Source organism: Leptidea sinapis, chromosome 26, assembly GCF_905404315.1.
Source record: "Leptidea sinapis chromosome 26, ilLepSina1.1, whole genome shotgun sequence".
NCBI classification, from domain to species: Eukaryota; Metazoa; Arthropoda; class Insecta; order Lepidoptera; family Pieridae; genus Leptidea; species Leptidea sinapis.
This window is the reverse complement of record NC_066290.1, coordinates 1,142,996-1,151,999: the sequence shown is the minus strand read 5'-3', so window position 1 is coordinate 1,151,999 and position 9,004 is coordinate 1,142,996. Positions and strand designations below refer to the sequence as shown.

Genomic DNA, 9,004 nt, shown 5'->3' with positions numbered 1-9,004 from the left:
ATAAACTAGACTAAGACAGTAGGGTTCTAATTTTATTTAAATTTAATTGCAACATATTATGTATGATATTGTACAATAAAGCTTATTAAATAGCCTGAGGGCGTTCGCTCCATTCGATGTCAGTGTTAGATTATGAAAGTAATTTATGTTATAGTACCTAGATAAGCTTAACTTACTTTTTTACCATATTAACGTTACCAATTCATTTGAAATTGGATTTGGTTTCAAAATTTTCTGGGATCTTGTTGGAAAGTATATAGCTACATCATCAATGAATTGATCATCGAATTCAAGAAGTCCAGAAAAGACGCATGTCACATGGGAAATGTATGCATAAATATTATAAGTTACACCGATGATATGGTCCTGCTGAGTCCGTCGCTCAAAGGGTTACGTAAATTTGTATCAATATGTGAAAGTTATGCTTACAGTCATGGATTGAAATGAATGTTAATCAAACCGTATCAATAGTATTAGGGTCTGGAAAGGGACCAGAAAATATTCCTAAGGTATATCTGAATGGTAATAGCTTAAAATTGTAAATCATTTCAAATGTTTAGGTCATATCTTCAGGGAATATCTGTAAGACGACTGCAATATTGAGAGGGAGCGAAGGGCACTCTCGGTATGTAGAAATATAATATATTTCACCCACGAAATTTTGCAAAGTGCACCGAAGAAGTGAAAACAACTCTTTTTAAAACTTATTAAACCTACCAACAGTGGTTTAATAATGTAAACAGTATCTTAAGTTCACTAAGAGTACAATATTATGATTCATTTCATTCTCTTATGAAACTTCCCAGATATTACAATGACACTGCTACAAATATATTTGCGAGAGGGAGAATCTCCACTACGAAATTCTGATGACTGTCTCTAACAATGTTAATTTTAATGATATTTACAAATTTGGATAGATGTCCATATTGCTTAAAATACAAAATCACACGTTACAATCATCAAATCACGAAACATAATTGTAATTCATTTAATTAATTTGTAATTAGGTAGTATTTATGAAACTAAATAAAAAAAAAAAAAACATAAACCATAAACCATTCAAATTTTTCCAGACGATTTAAAGTGTCAAAAAGCATGGGATGCACTTCTTTGTAAGTCAGCCTTTGATGATCTTTTGATCTCATCTACTGACATAACAGAGCGTGCACGTCTTTTGGCCGTGACAGAAAATGAGTCGGGATTTTGGTTACAAGCCTTGCCTTCTGCGCCGATTGGAACGCTACTTGACAATATGACATTGTCAATATGCGTATCACTCCGGCTAGGTATAAAACTGAATGAACCACATCAATGTAGATGTGGCGTTCAGGTAGATGCTCTTGGACGCCACGGGTTATCCTGCCTAAAATCGGCAGGCCGTATCAGTCGTCACGCCAGCATTAAGGAAGTCATCCGCAGGGCATTTGCCGCTCTTAATATACCAACTGTTTTAGAGCCAAATGGTATTACTCGCCGCGATGGCAAGCGTCCTGATGGAATGACGCTGGTGGCTTGGGCACGGGGAAGGGCGCTGGTGTGGGACGCTACTTGCGTCGAGCTACGCTACTCTGGCTCCTTCTCATGTCCAAGTTACGTCAGTTGGTGCTGGGGCTGCTGCTTCGACTGCCGAAGACAGCAAGCGTCGCAAATATGTTGGTCTCAGTGAGTCATACATCTTTGTGCCGTTTGGTGTCGAGACACTTGGCCCGTGGGGCCCAGAGGCGCGGAGAATGTTCAAAATACTATCTTCGCGCCTCAATAAGGCTACTGGAAACCCAAGCGCTGGCAGCTATTTCGGTCAACGGATCAGCCTTGCTATCCAACGCGGTAATGCTGCCAGTATTCTTTGTACGCTTCCACGTAATGATAGTTTTAATTTTATGTAGTCGTAGTATTGTAAATATAGTTATAAGATTTGTTTTGATTAAATAAATAATTTTATTTATGAAACTTAATGTTTCATATTTTATTAATGCTTATTTAATATTTCATTTTTATTTTCTATGGGTTCGTAGTACCTAAACTAAATGATTATTTGCAAATTCTAACCCATCTTTGATCAATATAATTTGCCACTTCAGTTCCGGGATCTTAATTAATTTATTACCCGCTAGGTACTCATACGATTCTCTGTTGATAGCATCGTACATAAACTCGTTACTATCATAGATCTCTTTAAATTTAGATGGAGTCTTGATCAGACCTGAAAGTTGTTCGTGGCTACCATTGATCGAGTATAGGCCTAACTTGAGATGGTTAGGTAGTGGTAATAGGGGTGTGGTGGGTGAACCATATTATACTAAATAAGAGCTATTCTTGTTAAAATATTTCTTGAATCTTGGAAACCAAATTTAAAAAGCTTGACCTCTATTACTGTTTCGGATCATCCATTTTATTTTGCGGCTAATTTCTTACTCAACACCGAGCGCAGTTCAGTGTAACAAGTGACTGCAGTGCGTACAGATGCCCTGATGTGATGCGGCACTGTGATTTGAGTCGGAACTCAACTCAAAACGACTTATGGGTGCGTTGGAAAGAATAATGTGTTGGCATCCGTACCCATGCTGTCTCAAAGAACACAACATTACTAAGCGCAACACTACATTGCTACAGAATGTGTGGTGTTGTGCAAGTGTGATGGCACAACTGTTATGTGCGAACACTGCATTTTTGTTATAATATAAACATGTCATCATCATCGTCATGATCAGCCGGAAGACGTCCACTGCTGGACAAAGGCCTCCCCCAAAGATTTCCGATCGGCCCTGCGCTACCCTCAGCCAACTTATTCCGCCGATCTTGACCAGATCGTCGGTTCATCTTGTGGGCCTACCAACACTGCGTCTTCCGGTACGTGGTTGCCATTCGAGAACTTTACTTCCCCAATGGCCATCTGTCCGTCAAACTATGTGCCCTGCCCACTGCCACTTCAGTTTCGCAATCATTTGGGCTATGTCGGTAACTTTGGTTCTCGGATATCCTAATTTCTGATTCGATCTCGCAGGGAAACTCCGAGCATAACCCTCTCCATCGCCCTCTGAGCGACCATGAGCTTTCTCATAAGGGCCATAGTAAGCGAACACGTCTGCGTACCGTAAGTCATCATTGGCAACACACACTGGTTGAAAACCTTCGTCTTCAGGCACTGCGGTATTTGGGACGAGCAAATTTTACGGAGCTTCCCGAACGCTGCCCATCCGAGTTGAATTCGACGAGTGACCTGTTTCGCGAAATTGGACCTGCCTACTGGATTGTTTGTCCGGGTATACGTACTCGTCGACAATTTCGAGAGTACAGTTCCCAATTGTTATGGGAGTAGGTGCAACGTAGACATTTGACAAGACATAAACCCACTCCCACTTTGAACGGCTCCACTTTAGAATTCTGAGCTGAGGTTAAGTATCTGGGAGTCATATTCGACCAGAAACTCACATGGAATTCACACATCGACAAAGCCGTAAAAAAGGCTAAAATAGCCTTGGGTGTATGTAGACGTCTGGTAGGGAGATATTGGAGCATGCGCCCAAAGCTCTTCCTATGGCTATTCACAGCAATTGTGAGACCAACAATCACATATGCCTCCATTGTGTGGTGGAACAAAGCCATCCAGAAAACAACTGCATTTTTGCAATTAAATAGCCTGCAGACTTGCCTGTATGTTGGTAACCGGGGCCATGACGTCTACTCCTGGTGTGGCCATTGAGGCGATGCTAGACAGAGTAATTCTCAGATGGGTCCCTGGGCATACCATAGGCAATGAAATGGCCGCACCAGCTCGCAAGAGCTGTAGCTAAAGCAGTCCAATATGGTCCGGACCCTATTTGTAGACTGCCTCAGAGCGCCATCCGACACACCCTGAGAAACCAATGTAAACAAGAAGCACCTAAACGCTGAAACAACTCTTCATTTTAAACCACTCTAAATCACTCATAAGGGCATTCAACAGTAGATAGGCGAATGAAGCCCTATCTTTGAACAGGAAAAATCTATGCATACTCACCATGATGCTAACTGGGCACTGTTGCCTAAACAAGCACCTCAGTGTGGTCGGCATCAAAAATGACAAAACTTGCAGATTTTGCTTGAGACTGATGAAACGCCTATTCATCTACTCTGCGATTACGGCCCACTAATGCATAAGCGGAACACAATCTTTGGCGACTACACCTTGCCACCAGATGGTGTTTGTAATACTCGCGCCAAGAAGATACTGCGGTTCGTAATGGCAGCAGGGCTTGACGACGAGCTATAGTATTAGTGGCGAACACAATAGTTCAATTTTGGACGCGGTTTTACTAGGAATCTTTAGGACTAGATAATAGCCATCCTCTTCAAAGAATAATAATAATATGCAGAGATATCAATCTAAGAATGTAAAGGTACGATCTGGTATGCTCTATCTATCTATATGTATAGTCTAGGCTATAATTTGCATACAAGTTATATAAATATTACGAAGTTGTCAGGACGAGATGAACCGTTAGCTTTGATCATCTTGAGGTCGATAAACTACTATAGTAAATAGTTGTACGTTAATAGGGCTATTAAATTTAATAGAATGCAACTTACATGTACCGTAATGAATGTTCCCGATGTATTTTTCCACGGTGACTCCGGTTCGATTCTCGCCCGCCTCGTATTAATGTGTTTTCTTTGTTTTTAAAATATACACCTATTCGAGGCTTTATAAAGTATAAGTAAAGTTCAGTAACGGGCTTCCTCGGCCTTCCTCTAGAGTTACCAATGTACAAATGTCTCCGACTTGTTTTCTCTCTCCCAGAAGAATTTACTATTACTATTAATGAAAATAATAATTGTTAAGAGTGTTTAATAATTGTATGTTAATGGCTATATTGATGTTTGTTTCCGAGTCATGGATGTTTAAATGTATTTATGTATGTTTAAGTAAGTATATTCTATTAAATATATCATTGTCTTGTAACCCATATCACAGGCTATATACGCTTAACTTGGGGCAAGATAATTTGTGTAAAAAATGTGTCAATATTATTATTATTATATTCAAGTGGGCATGTAGCTCCAGCCAAAAAATCCGAAACTATGAATTCGATCATTATTGGCGACAATTTCACACTTATTATTATTTATTTATTTATACTATTAATCATTTACAGAAAGAATCTTAAAAGCTAACATAGTCCCGCAAAACTGTTTGGGCAGTTTGTCTGCAGGATTAAGTCTCTTGTTATACATTAATGCTTATTAAAACATTGATTTTATACAAGTGTAATTAACAAATATTGATAAAAAATATAATAAAAAAATACCCATGGTATACCTACAGGAATGGATAGGTTAAACATTGCTGGACCAAGAAGGTCCAGAGGGTGTGGTAAGGGCCTTGCTGACAGCCAACAAAAGACGAAATATTATCACTTTTGAATAATAAAATGGATGGTTTACTATAACACTGCCAAATATAATGTAAGATCAAAAGAGTTATATTTCTGGCTTCTCTCAGCAGAGCTACATTATCCACAGAGTTTAAAGCATTTTTCACATCTAATTTTAGTAATACAACACCAGAGTTACTCGCTAAAAAAGTACGCGAAGCATGGACTACAACTTTGCAACCATCTTCGCAGCCGGAACCGAACTGAGTTGGGATGAATTTAGTTGATAGGAAAGAAGAAATATGTCTACAACAAATTTTAGAAACAAAAAGGTGATAAGTGTTAAGGGATCTTAATTTTGTCTCGAACTTAAAATTAGCTAAGTAAGGGATTACTTAGTCCTTTAAGTTACAATACTTGGCGAAGTTATTTATTTCTCTATTTTGACAAGTTATACTTTTATTTACGTTTTCTAGACATTCAAAGTGTGTCTTTCAATATCATAAAGATTTGAACTAATAATTCATATCAAAACTTTACAAATAAATACTGAAGGAGGAGGTAGTTGTAACGCGTACGTCACAGTTAATAAAGTCCATAAGTAAAATCAATCAATAATTGTCATTAGAAATAACGACTAGAAAAATAGGTAAAGTGGACCGCCGACCGCCGACCGTCGTGTTATGTAAAATTAACTTAGTCACCTCAAGTTGTCCAGCTGTGTCGGACGTTCACTTATATAAGTAAGTGTGCATTTTATTTTAACTTAGCCGTATGATTTTATAAAAGTTATTTATATCAATTATTATTTTTAATGTAACTTGGGCTGCTTTCTCTTGATTTCGAACTCGATCATACCAAATGGAACTTAACTGGAAAGTAGAGATTTGAAAGTGCTTTATTTTAAATAGCAACTACTTTTCGTCGATAATTGAGAAAAAGTTTAATTAATATTGGTACTAAGTAGATAATATATATATTGATTTATTTTCTTATAGTTGTAATTGAAATTTAATCGCATTATTTTTATTTCATGATAAGTTAACATATTTTAAGTTTCAAGATATTATAATATCTATTATTATATAAATTGTCATTAGTATTATTATATAAATTTTTATTATTATTCGTCAATCTAATATATAAAACTCGTGTCATGGTGTTAAACTTTGAACTCCTCCGAAACGGCATGACCGATTCTCATGAAATTTTGAGTGCATATTGGGTAGGTCTGAGAATCGGACAACATCTATTTTTCATCCCCCTAAATATTAAGGGTGGTCCACACGATTTTTTTTTGACATTTTTTTTAATTTGTTTGATTATGTGTCAGCATTAAAAATACATATATAAAAATATCTTCAAATTTTCACCCATCTACGATTAACAGTTACTTTTGTATCGCGATTTTAATATCGGCAATACAACGTTTGCTGGGTCAGCTAGTAAATTATTAAATTACATTAGCCATCTATGGATATAGATTTAGCCGAAATGAAAAGGGTCGTTATTCTCGATTTATTGGAAAGTTCTCGAGATATAAATTATTTTTTCGGAGATGTTAAGAATCAACGATTTTCTAATCTTGTTTGACTCAAAGTCAAATAAACCTTATCCAATTAGACTTAAACTAAGCGTTTTTGAGTCGTCATTAAAAATAGTAATGTAATATGAATTATTGAATCTACTATAATATGTTCGGAATAAGTAGAGTGTCAAGAAAAAATAAAGAGTGAAAAACTTCATTTGTCTATGAATGTCTGGTGTTCAATAATTATTCGCGAATTTATTTCCCGCCAGACTATTTTTAAGTTAATGCTGTTGTCTTGAAAGGTAGAGAAAGAAATGTTTTGTTTTTTGCCTTTATACTGAGAAATAATTAAAACTTTTGACTGAGAAATACTTAATTACTAATATTATAATTGTGAAAGTTTGTATGTCTGAATGTATGTTTGAACTTCTTTAACGCAAACACTACTGAATGGATTTTGATGAAACTTTGCAATAATATAGCTTACACACCAGAATAACATATAGGCTATAATTTATAAAAATATTGTGTGAATTATCTATACATTTAAATAAAATTGGAGTGTCTGTTTGTAATATTGAAAATACCGTTTTTTACTAAATGTATATTATGAACACATACACCAAAATAACATTTTTTTAAATTTTTGTCTGTCGGTCTGTCTCTCTGTTTGTTCCGGCTAATCCGGCGACTTTTATTGGCAGGTAGCTGATGTAATAAGGAGTAACTTAGGCTACGTTTATTTTATAAAAATAAAGCAATATCCAAGAAACGGTCTATCTCTAAAAAAAATTATATGGCAAAACAACATGTGCCAGGTCAGCAAGTAAAAAATAAGTAAGACTAAACAAAACAATATTACATAATTAATGTAGATATTTAAAAGTTTACTGAATAAAAAAAAATATGTTATTGTGTTTACCCCGCCATGGACTCTAGAACACCACCAATATAATTTTGAAAAAAAAAAACTTTGGTATTTTGATTTTTAGGCCCGAGTAGAACATACTACCTATACCTATATACCTCATAATTTACTAAAACATTTTCGATACCAAATGGGTATTGAATGCGACTGAGCCAACACGTTCGAGTGTGCAACGCTCGTTCGGTCTCTAGTCTAGACTAAGGTAGTATGTTTCGTTGAATATTTAGTTGTAGTTCGTATTATTAACCTCACCTTGATAAAGTTTTCACTTGTGTCGCGTGCTCTTACGCAAACATCGTTTTTAAACGTCCTAGTATTATTATTATTATTAGAAGCTGACTTAAATTTGTGCTGATTAAGTATATAAAACGTAAGTAGGCCCCCCACAAGATGGACCGACGATCTGGTCAAGATCGCCGGAATACGTTGGATGAGGGCAACGCAGGACCGATCGTCGTGGATATCTTTGGGGGAGACCTTTGTCCAGCAGGGGATGTCTTCCGGCTGAAATGATGATGATTATGATATAAAACGTAGACAAACTCGCATGACTATAATACTAATATAATAAACAGCAACTTTTTAAAATTAAATATTGATGTCGACATTATTTCCTTATTTTGGTAATTGCTCATTACTTCTCTTCTATATTTTGATATAACTTATAATAATATCTGTTGAATTAATAACCTCATTACCTACTGATGTCAATTTGTTAACTTTTCATAATTATTTTAATCTGACGACATCAATACACGTTGTAACAATTAATAGAAGAGCGGCCATTTTGTTTCTGACATATTTTTTGCTGACTAGTTACACGATGCTGACAATTTACTTGTACTTTGTTATTTATTGTACAGCGATGTTGCGTTTTTAAAGAGAAACTAACCTACTTAATGAATCTACCTTATATTATAATATAATTTAGGTCCTATTCGCACAGGTATGAAGTACTGCCTGCAATCCCTTCTGTTTTTTTAATATTTAATATCAAAGCGAATGGTCTCTTACTGAAATGAATGAATATTCACTATAATAGTGAACACAAAATCCGAACAACCTTTTTTTTATGAAAATAAGGGACGAGACGAGCAGGACGTTCAGCTGATGGTGATTGATACGCTCTGCCCATTACAATGCAGTACCGATCAGGATTCTTGAAAAACCCAAAAATTCTGAGCTGCA

The 9,004-nt window shown here is 36.1% G+C and overlaps 1 protein-coding gene across 5 annotated transcripts in view; it reads left to right on the top strand.

Annotated features, from left to right (window-relative positions):
- Nucleotides 1–6,060: 6,060 nt before the first annotated feature.
- LOC126972286 (aminopeptidase N-like) overlaps nucleotides 6,061–9,004 on the top strand; it is a 51,609-nt gene continuing 48,665 nt past the window's right edge. For all 5 annotated transcript variants that reach the window (XR_007731111.1, XR_007731110.1, XM_050818930.1 and 2 more), the window contains exon 1: nucleotides 6,061–6,100. The gene's annotated coding sequence lies outside the window, so the exon portion shown is untranslated. The remainder of the gene's footprint in view (nucleotides 6,101–9,004) is intronic.